This window comes from Sander lucioperca, chromosome 19 (genome assembly GCF_008315115.2).
Source record: "Sander lucioperca isolate FBNREF2018 chromosome 19, SLUC_FBN_1.2, whole genome shotgun sequence".
Taxonomy (NCBI): Eukaryota; Metazoa; Chordata; class Actinopteri; order Perciformes; family Percidae; genus Sander; species Sander lucioperca.
Genome location: NC_050191.1, coordinates 24,155,440 through 24,183,068, shown reverse-complemented (window position 1 = coordinate 24,183,068; position 27,629 = coordinate 24,155,440). Strand labels below are relative to the sequence as shown.

Here is a 27,629-nt window from a genome sequence, read left to right as displayed (position 1 = left end):
TCTCTAGTATGTTTAACAACAACACAAAGAGCTAGACCTTGGCATGGTAATGGATACTCAGCTCTCTGCCTCCTCTCTCATTCTCTCCCTCAGTTAACCAGACAGTCAGACATAAGGACTTTCCTGTCACGGCGGGAGAAATTGACTCGTGCCCTTGCACATTCACTTTCTGTAGTCTGGGTACAACCGGCGCGTCAGAAACAGAGATGGGAGATCAATGAGGGCTGTGACACTGTCAGAGCTGGCAGAGGCTGTCACACTGTGTGTATCCCCAATGCTCTGGGGCTACAGCCTGTGTCTGGCTTCACTTGTGAAACACTTACATGTACACTCATGCCTAACATAGTCTTTAGAAGCAGAAAAATTATACAACGTGATACAATAATACACTCAAAAGGATGTGAGGCAACAGATCAGTTAAGTATCAAGCCTTAGCAACAAGAATACCCAAATATTTTGAATATCATTATGCTTTATCACCTAATTCTGAGAGCCTGCCTTGACTGTCTCTGTGTCCACATTGTGTTGTAAGACGTCTTTGCTTACATGTTGTACATGCAAATTCTTAAATCAAATGTGTTTATTAACTAATTAAATTACTACAAAACAAATTTGAAGCCAGATACTATTCCAGCATAAAAAACTGTACACACTGCACACAAACTGAAAGTAAAGGTGGGTTAATAGGCACCCTGCAGATTTAATTTTTGCTCCAGCAGGTCAATATAGCAGCTCAATTAGACCATTACATGAATAAATACATGATAATTGAAATCATGATGCAATCCTGTAACTATTAGCCCTACCAAAGTCTAACTTTAATGGTAAAACAATAAAAAATACCTGAATTGTTTCTATTCTTTGCTGTCCCCCTGGAGTTCCCTAAATGATCTCTGGGGATCCACAAGGCCTCAGTTAGGGAATTATTGACATGGAAGAGTCATTTCCAAAGTGGAATCTGGGGACTTCCAAAGGGTCTTTGGGTTGGTATACAGGGCCTATGAAACAGCTTCATTGTTTTTTCCTTCCTAAGAACATTTTTGTTATTGTGTCTATGGTTGTCTTCTCAGTGGTTCCCAACCTTTTTTATCTGATGTTTTGCCACAGCCCTTTCAAATGAACTCAAGTAGGGCCTTCAGCACACTTTTTAAACAGGATGTTATATAACATAATTAAAAATATAAAAAGTGGATTGTTACAATATTTTTTTCATACAATAAATTGTCAATATTTAAATTTAAATATACACGGGCAGTTTATTAGTTAAGTTTGCTTTCGTGCAACTAGCCACCTGGGGTGGCAGAAGCTGGACTACAACCATTTAGCATCTATTTCAACCATTTATCTGTTAACCTTTAGCTATTTCAACCATCCACTTCTCTTAGCTAGTGTTAACCATCTTAACCATTAATCTAATTCTAATCGTTTAGTTCAACCATGTTTCTATTTTTTTAAGCTTTTTATATCCTTTACTTATATATACTTTTTATTACTATTTCAACAGTTATCCATAACTTTAACTATCAATTTTAACCAGTTAGCCTTACTTTAAGCTTTTTCACCAAGTATTTACATTACTTTTAGCTAGGTGGCCAGGTGTTTATCCATTATTTTTTAGCTAGCTAGCTCTTTCAACTATCACTTGCATTCATTTTAATACTTACTATTAACTATTTGGTACATCCATTACTTTTAGCTTACATATATTGTCTATTTAAACCATTTATTCATTACTTTTGGCTATCTATTTTAACCATATTACTTTTAATTACTTTTTCTTATCTAGCTGTTTAGACTTCTCTGCTCGATGCTAGTCCCCACGCACTCCCAAAACACTAGTGGTCAGGCGGAGATAACGCAATATAGGCCTACGTGTATTTTGTGAATTACATTTTCTGTTTTTCATTAGTTAAACCCCTTGACACGGCAGTTCTGTGATGGACAGTGAATAAAAAACCTTCTCAGATGGGAGTTCCCTAGGAAAACGTCTTTATAGTAAATGTAGGTGAGGGTCTAATTGAGGTAACGTTACAGTGCGTCCCCGTGACTGAAAGCTGTCCCTGCTCTGCTGCACAGGTGCTCTACATCTCCACAGCGCTCTCCGCCCTCTCCGCCGCTACAGACTGCGCTCATTCGCTCTCCTCAACAGCCCGGATGTAGCACACAGGACCGCACAGTCCTCTTCTCAGTGATAATAACATGGCGCTCGAAGACACATAACGGTGCCCACTATAATAATAATATCCACAAACACACACCAAAATAAGCGACGGGACATGTGAGCTCTTCGACCCCAAGACAAGCAGGTAAGCGCGGGGCATTTTATTCGACAAACGCGCTTTTACGGTGCGATTTGGTAAAAATGTGGCTGCTGCTTCTTCTTGCAGGGGGCAAAAAGCCGCTCTGGAAAGGCGAAATGCTTGTTTAAGGGTTGAGTTTTTGTCTCTGTCTCTACGTCTGCGGGTTTAATGCCTCACACTGAAACAGCACTGTCATTCGGGGCAGGTCTGTGTCGCTGCTTACGATGCATCCATGCAGAAATAAATCTGTCATTTTGTAGTGCATGTGTTGTCATGGCTGTCAGGCTCTCCGTGCGTCGACCGCTGTCCTTGGTATTGAACTGGGTGGGCATCACACCTATGCATGTTGCAAATATATTCTGAAGGCCTGGTTCTCTTAAATGCAGTTACTGTACTCAAATGACGAGGAATTGTGGTCGATGGTTGGTGGTCGAAGAAAAAAATGAGTGTAATGCACCTACAGCCTTACAATGTAGCAGGGGCTCACACAGTGTGTGTACGGTGCTCAATGGTGAGTGTATATACTTAATGGACTTTTAGCTCTCAGATTTCTTTATTTTTACCATGACAGCATCTCTTTTATTGCAGCATTACTCTTCATGTATCGACTTAGTGTATGACAGTGATGATGACAGTGCAAGACATTTATTTGCACTGCCTAGCCTATGTTTTTCTGCTTGCAACCAGCCAGAGTTTGAGTGTGCCCATGCTAATGTAGGCCAGGTAAGGGCAGGGACAGATGGCTAGTTTTCAAGTTCCATGTGGCTTTTGGATTAAAATGTGTAGACGAAAATTAAAAGTGGTGGCTTGGCCCTTTGAGCTGGGGTTCCCCTCCTAAGATCATAATCGCCCTAACAGCAACACTCTATTAATAGGGGTAATAATAACATATAGCACAAAACCTCTAAAGCAGTCAGGAGGAGGCCTATATTTTGCCCTAGAATGTGGATCATATACCAATGGTTCCATGCTTACTCTAGCGTTAGGCCTTTGTGTCTAGGAGATGCAGTGGATGCCGTTTGCAGTATTTACCTGGCAGGACTGTTAGTATAATGGGGGCTAACTATGACCTCCATAATACAACCATGCTAATGTAAGTTACTGGGGCTGAAACCATTAGTCTATTAGTCGATCCACAGAAAATTAAACAAATATTTTGATATTCAATCAGTCCATAATTTTTCAAGATCAAGTCAAGATATTGCTTCTCTAATGTGAGGAGGAGGAGTTGCTGCTTTTCTTTGACTTATGTGATTGAGTCTGTTTGGATTTCAAAACAAGACCTTTTATGATGTCACCTTGTGGTTGATGAAATTGTGTGAGCATTTGGCAAACGATTAATCGATAATCGGCTTGATAATGATCATCTGGGTTTTATGTCAGCAGTTTGCATTTATTCATCATTTAATTAATTAAAGCAGCAGCTGGCTTTCAGTCTCTCAGTAATACATCTGTCTCCAAACAAAAGCTGAGATAACCTTCATGATATCATTATTTTCTTAGACCTAACAAAAAACTCCTCCAGAACCAAAATAGACATTATACAAGTGTTTTCACATGCTGTGTTCCTGTGACTAGTACACTGATCCCCATTGTGTAAAATTAGTGGAGTGACCCTTTAAATATCAATGATGGCTGTGTACCATCTCTCAAACCATCTGCATCTCCAGATCACACGTCAATGTGAAATAGATAAAAGGTCCACTTTGTTTGTCCTTTTAGAGATGATGGTATGTGTGTTATTTAAAATCGGAAGGAACTTAGAAGCTGAGTCAATGTGTTGGTCTGTGTTTGCTTGCTTGCACACTCCCTGGTTATCTACTCTGTAATGTATTCAGTGACAGCACCAAGCACAACAGCTTTACATAATGATCAAAGCTTGAGGGATGCCAGTGCATAGCTTCAGCCTGCAGTAATAATAATAATAATAATAATAATAATAATAATAATAATAATAATAATAATAATAATAACCTTTTGAAGTTATCACAACCCCACAACCTCATTTCCTTCATATTTTGCTTCTCTCTTTCTGTTTCTCATTCAACCTTGCATATACACACACACACACACACACACGCACACATACACACACACACACACACACACACACACACACACACACATGCACAGACCCATTCTAAGGTCCTCTCCTGTTTAATGTTTCTGGATATGGGGTGAGTACTTAAAAGAGGATAGCGATAATGAACACATGACTAACTATTTCAGTCCCTATTGCTCTGCACTAGACTGCTCTTGCTGTCTATGAGGAGGCAGCCTTCCTCGCTCGCACAAATTCACAATTACATAAGAGTCAGAGGGAGTCGTACATTGAATAATTTGACCAGAAGAAGAAAATCTAGTATCGGTTTTCTATGTACACTGTATTCTGTCTCCTGTACTTCCTAACCTTCAACACTGACCTCATGTGCCACTGGCCAACATCTCTATCGCTATCTCTATGGTTAAATAGTGTATGAAATAGGGTTGGGCGGTATCCAAATTTTGATACCGTCAAACCTCCTCCCTATTTTACTGTGGCATACGGTATTACCGTGACTAATTAAAAATGATGACTTAAGGCTCAGACGGCGTCACCAAACTGTTGGCTTGTGCACCGTTCAGAAACTGAATACCAAACACTAATACTGAAACAATAATAACATAACAACTTACAAAAAACTACTTTCTCCTCCACACTGTCACTGTGATGAACACCACACATAATTACATACATTATATTTTGTGGAGTGCAAGCGGGGCAGACGTGTGCTGGGGGGGCAGCAGCGCGTGGACAAACTGCTGCCGGTTGGCGAGGAAAATCCTGTCTGCCTCCACAGCCAGTGCCCGATAGTCTCTGGAGGAAGAGAGGGGGGAGCAGGCTAGTGCGGTGCGCACGGGTGCTGGAAGCTGCCGCAGGAAAATGTGGGCGAAGAGGAATGAGGGATCCGCCGCGCCCAGCACAGCCAGCATCCTCTCCATTAGCTCGGACGGCTTGCTGTCGTCAAGGCCTTCAGGGACAGCAGGCGGTCTGCTTTCTCCAGCTCCGACAGTTCAAAGAGTTCCAACAGGAATGTTTTGAGTGCGTCGTACTTGCCGTTAGCCGGAGGAGCCTCTAACAGCGCCATAGCCCTGGCTGTTGTTGAGGCATCTAAGGCCGATACCACGTGGAAATACTTTGTAACGTCCTGTGTTATTCCTCTCAGCTGGAACTGGGCCTTGATGTGCTAAAACCACGACCGTGGGTTGTGCTGCCAAAAGTCCGGAAACTTGATGGTGGCTGCGTAGATAGCACCGACATTAGCCGTGCCACTAGCAGCGGCCGGCGCCGCCGCAGCAACAGCATTTTCACCACTGTCGTTGTTTGACATAATCCAGCCGTTAACCCGGAACTCGTATATTATAACACCTCTCCCTTAAAGCTGCAGTACCTTGGTGAATGTCTCTTTCAGTCTTACTTGTGGGTCACCACAATTTAATATTTAATCCTTGTCTCCTATATAAGTGCATTGCATTTTTTTTAATGACGGTATTGAAAGTGATACCGTTGCTATTTTTAGACCCCGTGGTATACCGTATTACCGTATTACCGCCCAACCCTAGTATGAAATGCAAAAGTGGGGCTCTCTGTGGTTAAATAGTGTTTGAAATGCAAGAGTGGGGATGTGTTATCTGTAATTGAAGCGTCTGATTCAGCCCTCTATATATAGGAGCCTCTCGAAAGAGTCATTGGCCATTTTAACCAAGTGTCTGGCGGGCTTGTGCTGGTCAATCTCGCTAATCAAAGAGCAGAGTGAGGGAGCATGCAAACAAGGTTTGGGGATAGAGGAGAGGAGCGAAGAAAAATGAAGAGAAAAGTACAGAGGGGTGAGGAAGACGGCGTAATAGATAGAGACGTGAGAAGAAAGTATTAAGAGGAGGGCAGAGAATGGGAAGAGCAGGACAGGTGACCACAGGAGAGGAGGATGAGGATGAAGAGATAAGCCACAGGCAGCCCAGAGTGGTGGTGGTATAACAGAAGGAAAATACAGATGGCTAAAGTGTTTGGATTAAAAAAAGGAGTTAAATGGGGGAGTGAAGAAAAAAGATGAGGGAAAAAGAAGGGGGAGAATAAGAGGATCAGAAGGCCAGAGATGAGTACAAAGAGAAGAGTATATAAAAGGAGTGCCTATCTATCTGTCAGTGTACTGTAGGGGGTCTTGCTTTCTCTCAATCTGTCGCTTCTGCTCATTTCAGCTGCAACCGAGCAGTTCTTCTGAATGCCAACTCATCTTCAGATGTCAGCACTTTTGTCCCAGGTTATTGCATTTTGCTGTTTTTGTCCCGGGATTATGAAAAAAAGCTTCCCTTGTGTTTTCTGCTTGACTTGGCATGTCAGTAACAAAATGAAGTGTGTGTATGTGTGTGTGGGAGAGGAAGACAGGGAGAGATTGAGCGTATGAAAGAGACATTGTGACAGAGGAGGAGAGATGAACATGAAGCAATTTGGAGAGATATAGGAAGATTGTGTGTGTGTGTGTGTGTGTGTGTGTGTGTGTGTGTGTGTGTGCACATAGCCAGGCTTCATGTTAGTGTATTTCCAAGCTGTAGAATGGATACATTCCAACGTATGCTACCATAATTTACATGTTACATATAATAGTAAGTGGTACAGGTGTCGCATTATGTCTTTATCATGTAAACTGGTGGTGAAATTACAATCAAGCTTTACAAGTCAAAGTAGATCTGCACATCTGGTGTTATCTGACATTCAGCACCCCAATTAAAATGCTTTTTTGTCATGGATCTTAAATGTTGTGCTGACTGTCTTTGAGCACACACACACACACACACACACACACACACACACACACACACACACACACACAGAGGAAGAAAGAGTTAACCTACATACTCCCATAGCATCAGAATTACTGTAGTAGAGGAGACACAGTACACCATAACCTACATCCTCTACCGTTTTCTCAGTCTAACTTATGTATGTCTGAGCAATGAGGCTGTTCTACTTCTTTCCTGTGTGTGTGTGTGTGTGTGTGTGTCATTGGTCATGGGGCTAAGGCATCAGAGGGCACTGATGAAGAGGCCCAGTGAAGCTTGAATACCCAGCGATGCCCTCAGGCTACTGGGTGCTGCATCTGCCTCTGTTGCTGCCCAACACAGCGCTAGCCTACAGCTCTGTCACCCACCCTCCTGGCTGAGGGAGTTACGCTATTTCTGTGTAAGCGTGGTGGTGAATGTGTGTGTTTGTTAAGTGTTAACATGCCTCAGCATCCCTGTATGTTGGCAAAAAGGAGTGTGATTCTGCATGGTTGTAGATGTGCAATAGAGGCCTAAATCTGCTGCAAACTTGTGTGTTTCTCAGCATTTCCTGTTTCTGTGTGTGTGCAATGTACATGTATTGTACTAGTAAACTGCTGTAGTAACCAGTTGGAGCGTAATTCCGGTTTAATTGCTATTAAAGCGATACCTGTTTAGATTGGGCAGCCTTAGAAAGCCAATTGCTGTGTCTGTGCCCTTCCCCCAGACTGCTTTTTGAAACTGTGCTTCAGGACCATGAATTGGCAAAGTTTTCTTTGTCTCTATCGATGCCAAGGGAAACCAGTGTCCCTGTCATTTGTTTCATATCCACCATATTACAGAGGCCAATTCTGCCTATTCAGGACAGTCCATAAAGAAATAAAGAGGCAGACTGGTTGAACTTAAATGCCTCATTTCCACTGCATGTTGCAACTCGTCTCGACTCTACTCAACTCACCTTTGGTAACAGGTACATGTCTAGATTTCATTTTCCACTGCAGATAGTACCGCCGCATGACATCATCTTCAAAGTGGCAACTAAAGAGAGGACCGTCTGCACTTTGTCAATTGACCATTTGGTTATGTGGGCATGCCATTTTAAAGCTCAAGTAAATAAAAGAAATGTGGTCGCTATTGACAGTAGCTTGCATTTTTAAAACTGCGGGTTTGTGCAGGACACGGGACACTGTGTCACACAAGTGACGATTCTAGTGACTATTCTCTGACCAATCAGTGGCCTGCACGATTTAACTTCACATTTATCAGCTCAGCTCGCTTTGAACCTTGAAAGAGGTGATACCAAATAATCCACAACCTTTGTCAATGGAAAACCAAAAAGAATGTCAAGTCGAGCCGTACCATGCAGTGGGAAAGAGGCATAAGTGTAATCCTTACACTAACCTGGTTTTCACTGTTGCTTAAAAGGCTTACAAGGCAGTTTTGTTGCAGTGTTACAAGTCCAGTTAAGCACCAAAAGTTGTTGAGCAAACTGTCATAAACACAACTTATAACCTGAAGCAGCAGCAGCAGGAGGTTCTGCTACGCACAGCTAAATGCTGTTGGCAGTCTATTACACCCTTTGTCTATGAGATCCCTCTGTATAATTACTTAGTTCTTTTGTTACCCGTGGCAGTCGTGGCAGTCTTTTCTACCTATCTTGAATTCCACAGGCCTTCATTTCTATGGCCTAATGCAGCACGCTGACAGTGATTTTGCAATGAATTGTGTAGATAAGTGAGATTGCAGCTTGTAATGTATTCATATGTCAACTCTGTTAGTGGATCAGTTCAGTGTATTTTATGATGTCTTAATGTGTTTGATGTATTTACACAATGTACTGTTGAATGGGCAAGGCTCACACTGGGTAAATCACTCTATAGAGCTCATAAACATCTTTATTGCTGCACATGCGCTTACTTGTAACACCCGGGTCCCATTTCAGGATTACAACCATAAATGATGTCTCAATTGTTTAAATTCTCCTTTTTGGGTTCATTCTCTTCTTATAGATGCAAAGAGCTGTATCGTAGAGGGATGACAACCATCCAGGAGTAAAGACTTGGACATAAACATTAGTTCAAATGTAGACACTCAGATTTCATCCTACTCCGTGATCACAGAAGAAGTAGGAGGGAAGGGAATAAACCGAGTAAGGTATCCTGAAGGGATCCTTGAAGTCGCTCAACGCTCTCCATCATATTGCCAGTCAGTGTAGCTTTCATAACAGTTGTCAGCAAGCTCTCACTGTTTTGTTCTGTGATTTGAGATCAGTCAGGTGGAATTTCATCAAAGCAGACTTAAATAAGGACATTCATTATGGCTCAGCTAGATTCATTACCAGCCCCCAACTGCCACACCCCCATGGGGAGACTTCAAAGGAAAGTGAGAGGTTGAAAATGCAGGCTGCTATCGCACTGAGGCTTACATCACAGCATCTTATCCACCATCCACACTGTATCGACTATCTGAGAAGTAATTAAGAGACAACATACAATTGGCCAAAACGTGACCGTTGTGTGTTTGAACCAACTGCAACCCTCAGTCTGACCTTCTCACTCAAACGTACAATTGTTTCTCCCTTAGTTACTGTTCAATAAGGGAGGCAGGGCTTAGTTCAATGTTCTCTGAAGCACATGTGCAATTGACAGTGCAACGGTGTCATATATACCACTTATAATCCATAGTAATGTTTGAAACAATGAGTCCTTGATTTCAGACAGTGCTAGCCAGAATGGCTTATCATTTCTAGCCAGCAAATGTTGATTTTGTTGACTGAAATCACGACTGTCGCTTAAAATGCTGGGTTACTTGGTTTTAAGCTCATTAGCCGAACATGCTAATGTTTGCAGCTTTGGTTAGAGCAGATAAACACACTTTTAAATCCATTCCTTACACTCTTTTGTTATGTCTTTGGATTTTGAAAGGCTAAAGCCAAAATTATACTGTCTGCGTCTGTGAGTATCCGCTGTTCGATGGTGTTTTTTGCCTCCAACGGCGCCTTCCAGGCAGCTAACCCTAACCTTAACCCTAAATATAACCATTGCCGTGCTGCCTGGGAGGAGATGTTGGGGGAAAAAAACACCAAAGACCGTATCCGCTAGGGTCCATGTAACATAAATGTTTTCATCAGAGGGTGTACGCGTAGACTCTGTGCGGACGTTCGCATGCCAGCAATTTGTTGTCACTGTGCTGGCATGTCCGTGCAGCCACTCCACTACAAGTGGTAGCGTAGCGATCTAATGCACATGTGTAGAACACGTCCTCCAAGTGGAACAGAACTACTCTGCATCTGTGGCATCCGCAGCTGTCTGTGTACGCATCGGTTTGGGAGTATAATCAAGCCTTGAAGAAGACACCACCTCCCAATTTCTTTAAAATGCAATGTATCGCTCTTACTACAGCCCCAACACCAGCTCAGCATGTGGAGAAATCAAAGGTTTGACTGTATAGTTGCTGATTAATGATTGGATAGTCGCTGTTCAGGGGAGGGATTAAGCGAATAGTCAATAGGATAAGTCCACTAATGTTAAGGTCTGATTTAAATAAACATCACATCATAATTAGTCAAAGCAACTGAGCTAAAACTGGACAACTGTGTTCTCCTATTGACCAGCAAGTTCTTGGATCCTCATTTGTTCTGACCAAATGAGTGAAATTCATTCAATCAGCATGTCAGAAGACAAATAGCATCCTGTTTCTAAGCTAATTATACAGAATAGATGACTTTCTGATTGGACGCAGTCAGTTGACAATGATTTATATGAGCCAAGACAATCTAATCTATCCTAACATTTGGTTTGTGGCTCTATAAAAATGGACTCTATTCAGTTTACACAGACAATTTTGCAATAAAGATTCCTGTCATGCTTTCGGTCAACACAGTGGATGTGCTCATGTGTCAGCCGATAAGGCGTTGTAAACACAGACATGTTTTCCAGGACAACAGTGTTGAAGCAGTATTAGTACTGGTGTTCAGGGAATGAGGGGATCCGCCGTTGAGCTATACTTCTTCTCGCACCATCTTTCCTTCCTTCCTCTTTTCTGTGACAATGTAGAATGTTATTTCTCATTCTTTGTCAGTCAAAAGCAGCGATCCGGTCTAAATTTAGCACTGCTTGGAAATTTGACCATCACATAGATTAGAGTCTGTGATGTGATAGCCTTTAGCTGGGAACCCAACACAACTCTGCATAAAAAAAGTCCCATGTTATCCGCTCATGTCATCTTCTTTGTGTGTGTGTGTGTGTGTGTGTGTGTGTGTGTGTGTTGTATTTTTACTCTGATTCCTGCATGACAGCACACACAGACATGCTAGAGGATATATGCAGCCAGACACATGCATACTGTATATGTGCATCACTGAATGCATATGCACTCACATGAATACTCACATAACCCTAACCAGCCACGCACGCACGCACGCACGCACGCACGCACGCACGCACGCACGCACGCACGCACACACACACACACACACACACACACAGTATTATGGTGGGCTGCTAATGACGTAGCGTAGCACAGAGCACACAGATGCGCTGGCTGAATAGATTAAAGCATTCATCCAATGACACAGCTGTGCTCTCTTTGATGCCTGGGCTGGAAACTGCAGGAAATTACAACAAAAGAGGGATGCAGAGACTTAGCTGATATTTAAAAAAAGAGATCCACTCTGACGTGTATGGCATGTTAATGCTGTGTAACTTGCCAGAGCAGCAGCTGCAGGCAATGCTCATCCAGTGAACCAATTGATTCCAGATTCAGATCAATTGGATTCCAGATTGATTGATAGATATACTTCTCTATTTGTGGAGTACTTGTTATGCTATGAGACCAATATGAAATCTTAAACTATCTAACTATCTTATGTAATTACTGGCCAACTATTCACAATTAACAACTACATCATGCACCTATTGTTTGCAGTCTATTATCATTAAAAAGCATTATTGTACAGATGAACTGGTGTCTAGGTTATGTGTACAGGACTCATTCTCATGCGTTTGGACTGATTCGCTAATTCGTAGCTGGGTTAAATGTAGCTATCAATTAGTGTAAGGAGATGCTAAATGTGCAGCACATAGGCTTGTTAGCGGTATGTACTCCATGGGGGTTTGTTGTGGGCCTGCTTGCCGGGCTGTTTTTTCGGAGGAGCTCCAGCATTCTTACAGGACTCTGGTTGTGCAGAGTTCACTGTGCTGCCAGTGTAGCTCTAATTAAGCCACACAGGAGTTTCTTTTAAACCCCCGTGTGTTTATGAAAAAGGAAAAAAACAACTCCTTAAGACAGTAAGATGCAGGAAGAGGAGGAGGAGAAACAGCATGCTGCTGAAATATAAATTGGTTGCACATCTTTGTTTGTTGTGGGTTTTACTGCAACAGAGCTAACATGGTGGACCCCTCTAATGGCAACAGTTAAGCCCAGATTTCTAATTGGTTAACAAAGGGATCATGTAATTCTGAAGTGATTATCCTTGAATCCATGTGGGTAGATTAGGCAATTGTCTTGTCACTCATGCATTACCATTCCTCATGTAGCAACATATACACTGGTCAGTCTCTTCTGTTTACAGTATCTGGGTAAAAATAGCATGACCCCCTTCACCTAAAAAGCCAACAGCAGAAACTAGGTCCTTCACTTCTTTCAGCCCTGTAAGCAGCTGTATCGTCACGTTTGTAAAAAAGGCAGTTCTCCTGATTGTGCAGTTATGCAGCATGCTATAATGCATTATGAATTATTTGGCTTTGTGTTCCCCTGTCGTTCTATTATCCTTCCTGCTAGGCATGTTCATTTCCTCTGCCTCGGACGGCTGTGCCACTGTGCATTTCCCTCCCTGTAATTTGTAATTTATCCATCTGCTGAAATGGACCGTGAGTGTGCGTGGATTTGTGTGCGTGCGCTGAGTAATAGGAAACGTCGTGTTTAAAATGTGATGATTGCTCTGGCCCTCGTGGTTTACAAGCAGACAAGGTAATGATGGCTGCTACTTTCTCAGCTAGCTCCAGTCAATCCCCCTGAAGTGTGTGTGTGTGTGTGTGTGTGTGTGTGTGTGTGTGTGTGTGTGTAAAAAGCTGTCATGATTTACACATAGTAGCTTGGGGTATTGCTATATATCTTTATGAGCAACACAGTTTCTAAATATGTTTTTCAGCTGACTGAAACGACAAATGTATAAATAATTGGTTAAAAACGTGGTCTCCGGATGTCCTTTTTATAATTCTGGGGACTTTCATCTAAATAAATGTCTGTTCACTATCTAAGTCACTATCTATTACCGGATGAGATAACATTTTGAGCCTATGGCCCACTGATGAAAGCCCTTACATTTGCAGAATTACGAACTGGGTGTGTTTGGCGACATTCCCATCACCCAGAAGGGTTTAATCCATTCCTTACATTTATCCTCTTGTAGTTTTGGTGTAGGAAAGGCCAAACGAAATCCACCCTCCTCCAGACTATAAATACAGCCACATCCACGCTTCCTCAGAATGTGGAGGAATCAAAGTTTGGCAGACCTGCGGCCGTGCCAGGTGATCTCTTGAATCTCTCATATCACCAGGTCTGTTCTTTTTTTATTTGACGTCAACCATTTCTGCGAAAAAACAGGTCTCGCTGCCGTTTACCCGAGCACAGAACTCTGCCAACATGGTGATGGCTAGCAAGGATACTGATGCTAACGCGGACCTACGCATGGAGGAGGTTATAACCAAGGTCCTGGAAAAACAACAAAGGAAGCGTAACCCTAACCCTAACCCGCAGAAATTGACACCTCGCTACTGCTAAAGGCATCCCAAACTTTCTTATTTATCTGGCAACTCTGAGAGTAACCCATGGAGGGAGAACGCTCACATTCACTACACCCAAGGAGGCGGACAGGTTCTGTCGGGATCTGGATATGGAGGAGGAGGAGGGTGATGATGATGATGATGATGATGATGATGATGATGATGATGATGATGATGATGTGGATGTGGTGACATCCGCGTGAGCCGCTTCGCGACCGGACCGGGCGCTGTCATCGGACCCAGAGGGCGGCGTGGGGACCTCTAGTCCGGTGCTGGAGCCTGGGCTGGTGGACCCGGCGACTGTGGATTAACGTATCTGGAACACTGTGCAAGTTTAACTCGAGGACACTGCATGTAAGTGTGGCAGCCTAGCTTTAAAGGAACGTTTAATTTGGCTGAAAACATGATGGACACGGACTGCTCACTTTACATAGCCTATTTCAGAAACTAATAGCTGGTTGGAACATAGTATATGAGTTTGGGAGACAAGCTGTAAAGAAATATTTGATTAGACTGAAAGAACATGATGAACACTTATTTTATAATCTATATTTACTACTCTTACATGGCTGGTTTGTTTCTCACACAGCCTATTTCAGAGCTTAATAGCTGGTTGAAACATAATATATGAGTTTGGGAACCAAGTTCTAAGGAACATTTGATTACACTGCATCTTATAATCTATGTTTACTACTCCTACATGGCTGGTTTGTTTTTCATACAGTTTATTTCAGAACTTAATAGATGGTTGGGACTTAGTCTTAAGGATTTTTGTAACATTGTTCATGTTTAACATAGACCTGTTTCAGTTAACCTGTGACTTTAGACAGGAGGGGCAGTTTTGAGCTGGAGTTTTTGTGCAAGCTGCGTTTGATGCGGCCACGTATCTTACAGAGAGGGAAGGGTGTCTGCGGTCTCGGAGGGCTAGGGGATTTATTTTATTTTTTATGTTGTCACCAAACTTTGCTTAGATCTAACAGCTTCCCCCTTGCTACAAATTTATCAGTGAATTCCAGTAGGGTACTTGAGACATGTATACGTGTACATTTTGAAGATGGCTGAACTTTCAATCCTTTCAGTTAACATCAGGGGGCTAAACGGACCGATCAAACGAGCTAAATTCCTGGACTATCTAAGAAGGAAGAACATAGACGTGGCGCTTATTCAATAGTCACATTTACGTAAAAGAGATGTAAATCGTCTACAAAATAAATACTTCATAGTTGCTGCTTCATCTAGTGATGACACCAAAACCAAGGGCTCCATTGTGTTGCTATCACGGAAATGCGCACTCACCATAGACAAAAGTAGTAAAGACCTATCAGGCAGGATATCATATCTATGTAGTACGATAAGGAGTAGGAAAATAGCCTTCGTTTCGGTATACGCACCGGCTACATATGATGAAAGTTTTTTCCTAACCAATGAATTGCTTTCTCTCAATGACTATTCACTAATTATAGGGGGAGACATGAATGCGGTACTAGATTTAAATCAGGCACTACGCCTAGAACGCTTTATTGAGAAGCTAGTCCACCCCGACCAATCAGGGTTTATACCAATAATACGCTGCAGACAATATACGCAGATTATTCCATGTAAGAGAAGAAGCCAAAAATCTTCCAACAACAGCAGCAGTTTTATCACTGGACGCGGAAAAGGCTTTTGACCACCTAGAGTGGAACTACTTGTGGCAAGTAATGGAGAGGCTTGGTTTGGGAGCCAAATTCATTGACATGGTACGTACTTTATATGCGAATCCCACGGCCATAGTCTCAACCAATGACCTGCATTCACAACCATTTCCCATCGAACGGGGCTCGCGACAGGGATGCCCGCTCTCTCCCATGCTATTTGCGATCTCTCTTGAACTGTTAGCCCAAGCCATAAGGCAAAATAAAATATGTAATGTCCAGATTAAATCCAATAACAGCTCAATATCGTTATTTGCAGATGATATTTTGCTGTACATCTCTGACCTTGAGGACTCTGTTCCAAAAATTCTTAAGATCTTTAATGAATTTGGCTCAATCTCTGGCTATAAAATCAATTGGAATAAATCTAATCTTCTTCTATTGAACACTAGACAGGTGACATCAGCTATTAGTGGTACAATACCAACCCAAAGCAAAATTACATATTTGGGCATCACCATACACTCATCGCTACAGCGAGTTGTTCAGGACAACTATGAAACTGTACTAAGTAGCGTTCAAAGGGATCTGGCCAATTGATCTGCGCTGCCGGCATCGCTACAGTCCAGGATTGCTGTTGTTAAAATGAACATAGTTCCTTGTGTGAATTTCTTAAGTACAATGATCCCCTTACCCCCACCAATAAATTTCACACGGGAGGCCTGGCCCTCCCTAACCTTAAAGTGTACCACAGAGCCTTTCAGCTACGGGCCCTCAGAGTGTGGATGGACCCCTCATCTACAGTCCCATGGAGAGAAATCTCCACTGGAAAACCTCACTGGAAGTCTAAGACTGCAAGAGCTTGCTTTTGCAGGGGTGTGCCCAAAAAAGTGTATGCTAGCCTATGGCCCTATTATCACCAACACACTGACCAACTTTAAACAGGTGGAGGAGCACCTACGATACACCAATAAGTGGCATTTGAATACCCCAATATGGCACAATGCATACCTAATGTCTGGTAACAAACCTTTACTTGTAACCAGTGGAGTGACAGAGGTATTTATACTTTAGACCAACTATTCAATGAGAAAGGTATGTTAAGTTTTGAAGACCTGAGAGCTAGCTTTGAGGTCCCTAGGACATTCTTCTTCTTTTATCTTTGCTTAAGGTCAGCCCTAAAATGTTATGGAGTGCCATGGGGGAACAGTCTTGAGACGCACCCAATCATTAAATGGTTTGTTGATTTTCCTGTGAGAGGATTAGTGTCCAAGATGTATGCTAAACTGATACAAGTATCCGTAGGAGAACTCCCATTAGTAAAGAAATGAGAGCGAGAGCTGAGCCCTGAGGGGAACGCAATTAATTGGGAGACAGTTTGGGACAACATTTCCCATTGTTCCAAAAACCCAAATCACTAGAGGTCGACCGATATGGGTTTTCTCTGGCCGATGCCAATGCCGATCTTTAGAAATCAGGGTCAGCCGATGGCCGATAAATGCTGCAGATTTATTTTGGCCGATATTTGTATATTTTGAAAACTCGCCCAGCCAGTTTAATAAAATTAAGGGTTAGTATTTGTGCTCGAGTTCATAGATGCAGTTAATGGATACAGGCACGGAGAACTGAAGGCTCTGTTAGCAACGATTAGCTCCGTTAGCGGTTAGCTCCATTAGCGGTTAGCTCCGTTAGCAGTTAGCTCCGTTATAGGAGTGGATGAGACTGCCACGGACAGGGGTAACAACCAGACTCTGATAAATGACATTCGGGGAGCTTTCACAGTGGTGTGGCCGCGGTGTTTTGTACGGTTTTATTAGTACAGTTAATCCCAAGGCAAGAACACCAGCAATATGCTACTACTAACGGTAGCATCTGAGCCTGAAGTGATTGCGTGAGACACACGGTGCAAGACTTCACGAGGGGAGGGGCTGGAGGCAGCTGGTCTGGGTGCGCTGTAAAAAATGTTGCCTATTCATGTTTTTAACACTATGCTGCCCACAGATGCGCCTGCCTATTAATCGGCTTGATATACTGGGATATTGGCTGATACCGATTATGTTAAAAAATGCCAAAAATTGGCTGATTAATCCGTCGACCTCTACAAATCACCAGTATATCCACTTCAACATATGCCATAGAACATATTGGACTCCTCAGAAGAGATACGTCTCTAAAGTCATTCCTACTCCCTATTGCACGTTCTGTCAACCTGAACAAACTGGAACTTTCCTGCACATGGTCTGGGAGTGTGAACAGATGCACGAGTTTTGGAATAAAACAACATCAATAATATCAGATGTGATAGGATGTCGAATTCCTACTGACCTTATTGTTTTGTTACTTAATGACGACTCTAAATAACACCTGCTTGGGAGACAGAAGAAAATTTGGCTAGCCGGCTCAACCGCAACCAAGAAAATGATAGCTCAACGCTGGCTCCCCCCCCCCACTCGCTTTGTATAAAACAGTGGTTGGCATACTTCCTAGACATAGTTATGCTTGAGCTCTCTACAGCAAGGATTAACAAAGCCAAGTCATCGACTATAGACCTATGGAAAAACGCAGCAGTACAAGTATCAGTCTTAATGACCTCAGCACCACAAGAATTAGAGGAGAGTGACTAGGCAAGGTGGGATTTTTGTTTTCTTGTTTATTGGTTTGTTTTGTTTTCCTCGCAGAGGGTGGGGGGAGGGAGAGGGTTTTTGTTCTTATTCAATTGTATTTGTTTGTTCTGTATGTTGCATGTTCAAAAATATAAAAATAATAAAAAATTGATCTTAAAAAAAAAAAAATCAGTACATTGCTATTAGCTATCTTCTGACTGTCCTTGAAAAAAAGAGACGCATGCTGCCTGCAACATCTCATCTTGCTCATGCCAATCATTGTCTTTGTCAAAACATCTGTGTGAAGTGTGTGTGGATGTGCTACAATCTATTTATACCATTTATGTTGAAATATGTGAAATTGATCCTGTTAATGCCAAACATATATATATATATATATATATATATATATATATATATATATATATATATATATATATATATATATATATATATATTATATATGATATAATTGAGAGACTTTAGAGCGGAACAGTTTTATCCAATTATACTTTAAATAATGAGATGAACTGATAAGATAAAAGAGAGTGAAACAATGAGAGGAAAGAGAAAGAGATGGGGAAAAATAAGCTTAGTTAAACTGTGTGATATCTGAGACAAAAATGCTTAGTCTCACTTTGTATGAGTTGCACATCTGATTTTAACAGGCTCAGTTTTTTCTGCTTCTACTCCTTCTTCCTGGGATACAATGAGCAAGGCAGGGGTAGTTAGAGAAAAAGAGCCAAAGCAACCAAGGAAATACAGAAAAAGCTTTTACTACTTTTACACTTCAATACCATTAAGAGAGGTTTAGCATCGCTACAGGACACTTTTTACACAAAATGAGTGATCATTTTGCCTTTATCTTGTGTTAGCACTGAGCAGTGACCTAAATATACCATGCATTTACCTATTCATTTTCAGTTACTCTCTTCAGTGATTCAAAGCTTTTGGTCATTTCGCCATCTCCAGCAAAAATGTTTTTAGTAGTCAGCTCTGACTTTCTCCTGTCCACAGTGGTTTCTAAACACTTTGGCTTGTGACCCTTTCATAAAAATGTCCACTTGTAAATAAGTACAAAGCAAAAAGCAAAGTCATAAAAAGTCCAACAAATAAGCCAAATATTTTTGAGGAAGGATTTAGGTTGTTTTTAGTCCCTTGTAAACTTCTTGTGACCCCTTAGATTCACGTTGCGACCCCTTAGGTGAGTCCCGACCTCCAGATTGGGAACCATCGCCATAGACAGGATAGCTGGATTCACACACGTCACATAGTTTCTGGTAGCTGCTACCCACAGGACTCTGTGGCTTATGGGGTGTGCATATCTGTGGCTTTTCCACGGAACTCACACACACACACACACACACACACACACACACACACACACACACACACAGTGGCCCTAATCCCAGCATGTTATCAGTAAGCATCAGTGTGTGAAGTCATGTGGACTGGTATGAGTCAGGGGCTGAGCCTCAAACTCTGTGCAGCTGAGATTCGCTGTTGAGAGCATCTCCACTGGACGCATGTCATCCTTTCACACCCCGACCCACCACTGCCTAGCAGCCCACATTAATTCACAAGATGTTTGGTGGAGAGAGAAGACTGACTATATTTAGCATTTTATGTAGACAAGGACTCTGTAGTCAGGAGACCAGTCAGCAACAGTCATATACAAACATAGTCACAATTCTCAGCTTTTACAGTTATGACTGCTGCTGCACTACTACTAGATGTTTCATCGAACAGAAATTATGTATGTCATTTGTTTTATCTTCCAGAACACGAACAGATGCTTTGTTCCATGCTCTGGAGACTCTGGATAGAGATGTGGATGTTAATCCACAAATGTTTTGCTATTGAACTTCATTTTATGAGTACAGTATACAGTAGATCAATCTGAACTCATTGTCTATTTCATGTCTGTCTCTATTTGTTTGGTTTTCTGGAACATGACTCACTATGCACGCACAAACTCCAGCAATGTAGTGCTGTTACCCTGTGCATGCAGGTCAGTTCATGTTGATGTCTTTGACCATGTTGATTATCTAATGCAGGTTTACATTTTTTAAAGTATGGATCAGTGACATCACACAAAAATATTTTAGATTTGCTATTCTATAATGCGGCTTATACAGTATAAAACATAATAATGTGTCAACCGTCATCGAAGTGCCAACGCAAACTGAGACTGCATTAACAGGAAATATAAGAGACAGAAGCTGAAGTTGAAAGCAAGGTTGCTGATATGAAAGAGAAAATTTCAAAGACAAAAGCAAAGTGAACATCAGCATTACCCTTTCCGAGATGAAAGGGGGCCGAGGAGTGATGCAGATGTGTCTTATTGAAAGCTGCTGAATTAGGTGCTGTTTTTTGGAACTGGTTGAGTTTGCTTCTTAGTTGTTAGTCTGCATTGAGTGACTGTATTGTTATTTTTGGACTGGTGCCTAAATTGAATTACTGCTTGTTAGATCAATAGAGCTGATACTTTTAGCCACTGACTGTCTTCCTAACGTCAATGTAAGTGTTTTTCTTTGGCTTGTTTGGTATTTCCTTGCGCCAAATCCACTGAACTATATTACACAGTATGTTTGACACACAGTATCTATGTGATGTAGATAGTACAGTCTCTGTTGACATAGTTTTATATTTAGCATTCTGAATCTTTACACTGTATGTGCGCTGTGCCAACACTGAGGAAAGGTCTTGCAGAACACAATATCATTTTAATGATTCTGTATGAAGGTTAATTGAGATGTAGGTCAACATTTTCAGGCTGCTGATCAATGTTCGCTGTCCTACATCATAGTATAAAATTAGGGCTGCACGATATGAGGAAAATATCCAATTGCGATTATTTTGACTGATATTGCAATTGTGATATGATTTACGATAGTGGAGTGAATGATAAGTTTTGTAAATTAAAATGATTATATTGTGATTAAAATGAGGATCTGTACCAAACAAAGATTTTTTCTTTAGTCTGTAGGATAGGATTTGTGGGCCAGGATGTCTCCGCAGCACCACAATACTTAATTCAGAATGGTTTGACACTTACTTTGCATTTTACAAACTCCCCTGTGATTTGGATATTGCACTAGTCCATATTGCGATTTCAGTAAAATTACAATTTATTGTGCAGCCCTACATAAAATGAGCATTTGGGGGACTAGCTGTGTATTACCTTTCAATCAGGTGAGGTGTAAACATTACAAAATGATGTGAGTCTATAATAGCTACTTGATGGCTAAATCTTTGACCCTTGTTGATGATCCTCCTCACTGTAATCCTGCCTGGCTCTCACTCTAGATTCATTCATTTCCTGCATCTCCCCTACTAAGCCTAAAGGCCCTGACACACCAAGTTGACAGTCAGTCCTAGTTGGGCCTTCGTCGGCCTGTTTTTGGGGCCGCCGACGGCGGTTGTCGGCGTCGGCTGAACAGCCTGGAAACAAGAGTGAGGAAAACAAACAAACGACTGTGACAGGCACACACAAGGCTCCTTTCATTTTTCATCTCATCTGATCAATCCAATACACGTAAGAGCTGTCAAAACGGGTCAAAAATTACGTTCGAATGTTCCTTCTGAAAACACACAGGTTCGAACTATTGGAATAACTATTTTTGCACATGTCCATAAGATGGCAAACGTAGCATACAACGAAATATACTTAACTACTTGCTTAGGCATATTATTCCAACATAACATGTCTTTTAAAGGATCTCTACATACCTACACATTACAAAATAAACTAATATCCTACACCGTGATATTTAATATAAAGACCGTAATAGACCTCTCTCTGCGCCCTCTGCACTGCTAAACAATTAGCCCCATAGCAAGCAAGCTAGCTTACCAGGCAGCCAGCCAGCCTCTAAATTAGTAAAATGTAAAAACTTAATGTTTAATTCACACGCTCTTGTCAAATCTAAGGAAAGCACATTGCTATTGCCAGATGAGTGACATGTTTGTTTGGCTTATTTTATGGTAACCAGTGTATGATGAAGGCATGTTGGGTGGAGGAAATTAGCAAGCTAACGTTAGCTAACGAGCCAGTATCGGGCCATTCGGTCGTTCCGCTCTCACTGTAGGGAGACTTCTTTGCCGAGAGAACGGATGACAGCCCGAGAGAGGCACAGTCCAGTTAGCCATCTCCCGGTACCACTGTCTTCCCGGGGAGTGAAGCAGAGGCACCGTAGGCTCTGTTCGGTTCTGCTGCTGCTGGCTAGAGCAAACGCTGTTTTGGGGGCCGACGAGAGGCGACGCCACAGGTGGCCATTGTTGGCGGTAGTCGGCTTGGTGTGTCAGGGCCTTAACAGTTTATAACACAGCTTTTCCTCTTTGCTTGGCCTTTTTTATTTGCTGTTTGTTGGCAACATTTTCCATCACAAGCATCTCACTTGTTAGCTTCAGTGTGTGTGGTTTTATGTTTCAGACATGATTGGCTTTGAAACAGGCAAAAGAAAACAAAGCAGAAGGAACTACAATGCAATATAGCTTATCTCAATGTTCTTCTTCATTGCTTATGGGCAGCACCTGATATTCTGCTGTTCTTTCATTTGAAGTTGCTTCTTGCATCTAAGAAAAAAAGCATGGCTGTCTGCTTGCTGTCATAAAGTATGTGCCTGATTGAACCCATGTAGTCCAGTCAAATGCTTGTCTCCTATACATTACTGTGCTCTCAATAGGAACAAAGCAGCTTCCTCTGTTCAAGCCTGGCAAGACAGTGGTAATGTAGGTCAACAGGTATGAGCTTCAATTTACCATTTGCAGCTAAAGACAAGTGGGGTGGAAGAGGAAGCAGTGGGATGTAAGCATCATACAGAGAGAATGGATAGTGCAGGGTGGAAGAGATAGAGAGGGAAGAAAGGAAAATGATTGGTCCACTGACTGTAGTGGTGGTCTGATTAATGTTTTATAAGTATCACTACTCTGTTTGTAGGTTAGACTTATCTTTCCTCTCCCATGTGTGGGCTAATGGTGGAGATGTGAGTCATACTGGGCTGTGTTGTTGAGATAACTCCCTGCTTTGTGTGTGTGTGTGTGTGTGTGTGTGTGTGTGTGTGTTGTTTTTCCAATACAATTAACCAGCTATACAATTAACCAACATTACGTTTAATTTAGAGAGCATGAAACCATTTAATTTTTGAAATTTGAGGCTGAATAACTTGCCAGATTTGTTTGCGCTGCTATGTTGCACTTGTGTTTTGATGTGATTTTATTTTTTGCGCATTTTAGGCCTTCATTTTTTATAGGACAGCTGGAGACATGAAAGGGGAGAGAGAGGGGAAATGACATGCAGCAAAGGGCTGCAGGTCGGAGTCGAACCTGTGGTCGCTGCATTGAGGGATTAACCTCTATATATGGGCGCGCGCTCTACCAGGTGAGCTACCCAGGTGCCCACAGATGTGTTTACAGATGCCTTCCTGTTTAATTTTTTTTTATTGTAACAGCATAAGGTTGCAAATGACTTAAGCTTATATGTCAATTATGTTATGGTAACATTTCACACCAAGTGGTTAAGTCATGTTCTTGATAGTCATGATAAAGAACATGTTAATGCTCTTTATCTTTTCCTTTCTGTCCACACAAGTACATGGTCATATGACCTTTTGCTCTTTAAAAACGAGGTCACACTGGTGCCTCTCGCTGCATGTGTGTGGCTTCCTGAGGATTAATAGTCACACTAGAAGTGGCTTGAAGCAGTGGTGTAAACTGGATAGTCATCTGCTGTTATGGTAAAAATAATCCCAGGCTGCATCATCTGTCAAAGCTGACGTTTTTCTTGGTGTCCTTGGCTGAAATGTGAGGGATTGATACGCTGTCAGAGCCGTGTTATCCAGCTCATAAACAGCAGGCCTTGCAACAGCTTTTACATGACCCCTTTGTATACAAGTTCCACACATTGAACCTGTCCTGCTTTTAATAGGTCTTAGTTTGACAGAAAAGCTGTCAAGTGCCTGTTGAATGAAGAGATGTATTGCTAAAATGTGCTAAACCCCTCCCCCAAATTTATAGAAAAGACTCAATCTTTTGATGTCATTATAGCTGTCTTACTCCTGGTCTGTAAGCACCTTGGCCATGTTATACTATACCACTGTAAAACACACTATCTTATCCACAAACCCACGTACATGCAGGACACACGCTGGGTACCCAGCAGTTTTCAGCTGGAGAACATTCTTATACAACAATACGTCCCAATCATAAACACTGCGCATGCAGCTCTACCCAGTAAAAGGCTGCCATGCCGTGCAGCGGCTGACCCCACAAATCCTTAACCTACATCTTTTACATCTCAGCCTTAACCATTTTCCCATAACACCGGGAGGAAAGGCTTCTTGGCAAGCTATCAATAAGAAATGATTAGGTCAAGGGTTTAACATGCTTGTGTAGATAATGGGTTGGAAGGGAGGAGGCTTTCAAAGAACAGAGTGCTTTTAGCCCAGAAAGCCACCAGCAGGGAGAAGAGAGTTTTTAATGGTCAGGACCTGGAAGCTGTGGGTTACTTTTCAAGCATCATTCATCACAGATGGTTAATGACTTATTTAGAATTGTAATCAGTAACGCTATTGTACATTATTCTTTTAATATATATTCTATAAAAGAAAAAAAATTGGGGGCGCCCTGGTAGCTCTCCTGGTTGAGTGTGCGCCCCATGTACAAAGGTCCTCAGTCCTTACCGCAGCGGCCCAGGGTTCAGTTCCGACCTGCGGCCCTTTGCTGCATGGCAATCCCCCTCTCTCTCTCCCCTTTCATGTCTTCAGCTGACCTCTCAAATTAAGGCCAAAAATGCCCCAAAAATATTCTTAAAAAAAGGAAAAGTTGATGATTATCATTTTCTATTATCTAAAGAAAAAAAATCATGTTTGATGATTTATTTATTGATTACAAGTTAGGACAAAGGTACACATTAAGGATCAGCAATCAGCAATAGTAATAGTAACCTAACAGGGGACGCTGGATACTTTTGCACCGTGAGTAAATATGTAGGCAGGCAGGCAGACAATAACAGGGACAGTTCTATCGCCATTAACACATATTAATAGATTTAACAGACATTATAGACATTTATTGCTACGGTTGTTGCTCACTGTGCATCAATAGCTGACCATCACATAAATCCTGCACACACACACACACATACACACACACACACACACACACACACACACACACACACACACACACACACACGCTCACCCAGATGCTAACATAAACAAATAGTCACGGAGTGCCCTACGGCGTTGCCAGTCATTCTCTTTATGTCTGACTGCTTCTCATTGAAATGGCAAGTCTATGAAAAGACTGCTCTCAGTTTAAAAAAAAGAAAAGAAGCATTTGTCTCTTCAGTCTGGTTGTGGATGCTGTCTGCATACAGATGTTAGCCCTGGGGCACTGAAACTAATACCATATGGCAGAACCTTCTTTTCACGTGCTTGATAGTGTTGATAGCAGGACTGAGAAATGGTTATTCCTTTTTTTTTATCAGTGCAAAGGTTCTGTTGTGCAGAATAGAAACATGGCTTTATCTACTTTTGCTTGTTGGCTAAGTCATACAGTATGGTGGACTTCCAGTGTATTATTTTATATGCTGTGTGTGGACAACTAACGACCACAAGAAACAGAAAGTCTCACAACAGGTGCTAAGGCAAGATATACTACTGTACATACTGTGTACAAGTAGTTGCATAGACTTTTATAAACATCGTTATTGCTTTTTTTTCGTCACATTTTGGTCCACTGTGGAGGTTATTGTTTCTGTTGCATAATTGTGTTCTTTTTTTCACATCTTAAACCCTGCGAAATCTCTCTCAATGAATGTGTTGGAAAGCTGCATTTTTCAAACGCTGGGCTCCGACCAGGAGGTGGGTTGCAGGAAAAAGAAATGCATCACAGAGAATTGAAAAATGTAATCTTTGACAAATAATTTTCTTTAGCTGTGTTATGTTTCAGTGACGTGGTGGTTGTTGAAAACACTGTTGGCAGTAGGTAAGCTACTATATTGGGTAAATGCTCTCCAAGTCTCTTTGAAATTGTGTCAGCCCTATGTTCCCACATGCCAATGGTCCCACAGCCCTATGTTCCCACTTTTCTAAGATTTTTTTTTTCACTGAAATTTAGGCCCTATGTTCCCACAGCCCTATGTTTCCACATTTCTAAGATCTTTCTTAAAATTAGGCCATCTGTTCTAACAGCTCTATGTTCCGACATTTCTAGGACATTTTCAAAATTAGGTCTTGTGTTAGGGTTAGGGGATTAGGGTTAGGGTTAGGTGTAATTGGCTACCAAATTGGGAGAAAGGGGGATACAATCTGATACAAATGTATGAAAAAGGAAATGTGGGAACATAGGGCCTAATTTTGGAAAAGAAATCTTAGAAATGTGGGAACTGTGGGAACATAGGGCCTCATTTTGAAAAATATCTTAGAAATGTGGGAACATAGGGCTGTGGGAACATAGGCACGCTCCCATGTGTGTGTATGTAAAAGTAGCAGGACTGAACCTTCAGGGTCTGCGTGAGTTAACACTAGAAGTGCCGGAATTCCATAACTACTAGAACTGCCATGAGCGGTCATTTTGACTGCCAGATTCCAAACTCTATAATCTCTCATGATAAATACCTAATTGCAATATTGTATTATGTATTGTGTTAGGATATCTTTAGAAAAACGTAATAACACCGAAATGTACATTTTTACGAGTTTAATTATACATTTGAGTAGTAATACGTGTTTCAATTATTCATATCATAGTAAACCGTAATTATTTCATACATTCATATCCCGAAAAATATGGTGTGGAAATTCACTCAACTTAACTCATAACAGCCAAATAACAATTATAAGTATCTTATTTGAACATTTAGCTATAACCTAACCTGGCACTGCCTCTGTTTTGGTGTCTGCTGCGGTGCACAGCGCTGCTCGGACCTTGCGCCGCTGCCCTTTTTTCCTCCATAAACTCCGCTCTCAGCTCTCTGCCAGTTGCTGCATGAACTACCTCTGGACAATTTTACTGCTGGTGCACTCCTTGGAGAGGATGTGTGCAACGATTCCAGCCAGTTCGAGGATGTATAAAGTTATATGAACATGTAAACAGCCACCGGCCATCTACGTGTTCGGCGCCTTTCACAGAGCGAGCGCCCGGTGTTTGCCTTCTGATTCAGAACAGAGTGCCTCCACGCCGTAGTAGCCTACGTTACCGACTGTGGCTTTGCCTTCGGCCCATCGGTGATGCCCACACTTGTTACTCAAGACCGCTAGTTACGTTGCTCTGACAGAGACTATGGTAGTTACTAAGCAACCAAGATGCATCTTCAACCGCGCAAAAAATTAAAAACAATATCGCGAAAATCCGAGCAGTCAATATGACCGTGTATGGCCGAAATAGGTAAAAGTGACTGTATTTTCTTTGCCTTTTGTGTAATGTATATAAAAACAATTTTAAATTCAAATACAGACTCTTTTAGGAAACGTCAGGCAGCAGCAGGATTGTATTTTTTTATTC

The 27,629-nt window shown here is 41.8% G+C and overlaps 1 protein-coding gene across 1 annotated transcript in view; it reads left to right on the top strand.

Annotated features, from left to right (window-relative positions):
- Positions 1-2,055: 2,055 nt before the first annotated feature.
- Positions 2,056-27,629, top strand: part of pak5 (p21 protein (Cdc42/Rac)-activated kinase 5) — a 76,346-nt gene continuing 50,772 nt past the window's right edge. Inside the window, exon 1 of the mRNA XM_031310544.2 lies at positions 2,056-2,306. The gene's annotated coding sequence lies outside the window, so the exon portion shown is untranslated. The remainder of the gene's footprint in view (positions 2,307-27,629) is intronic.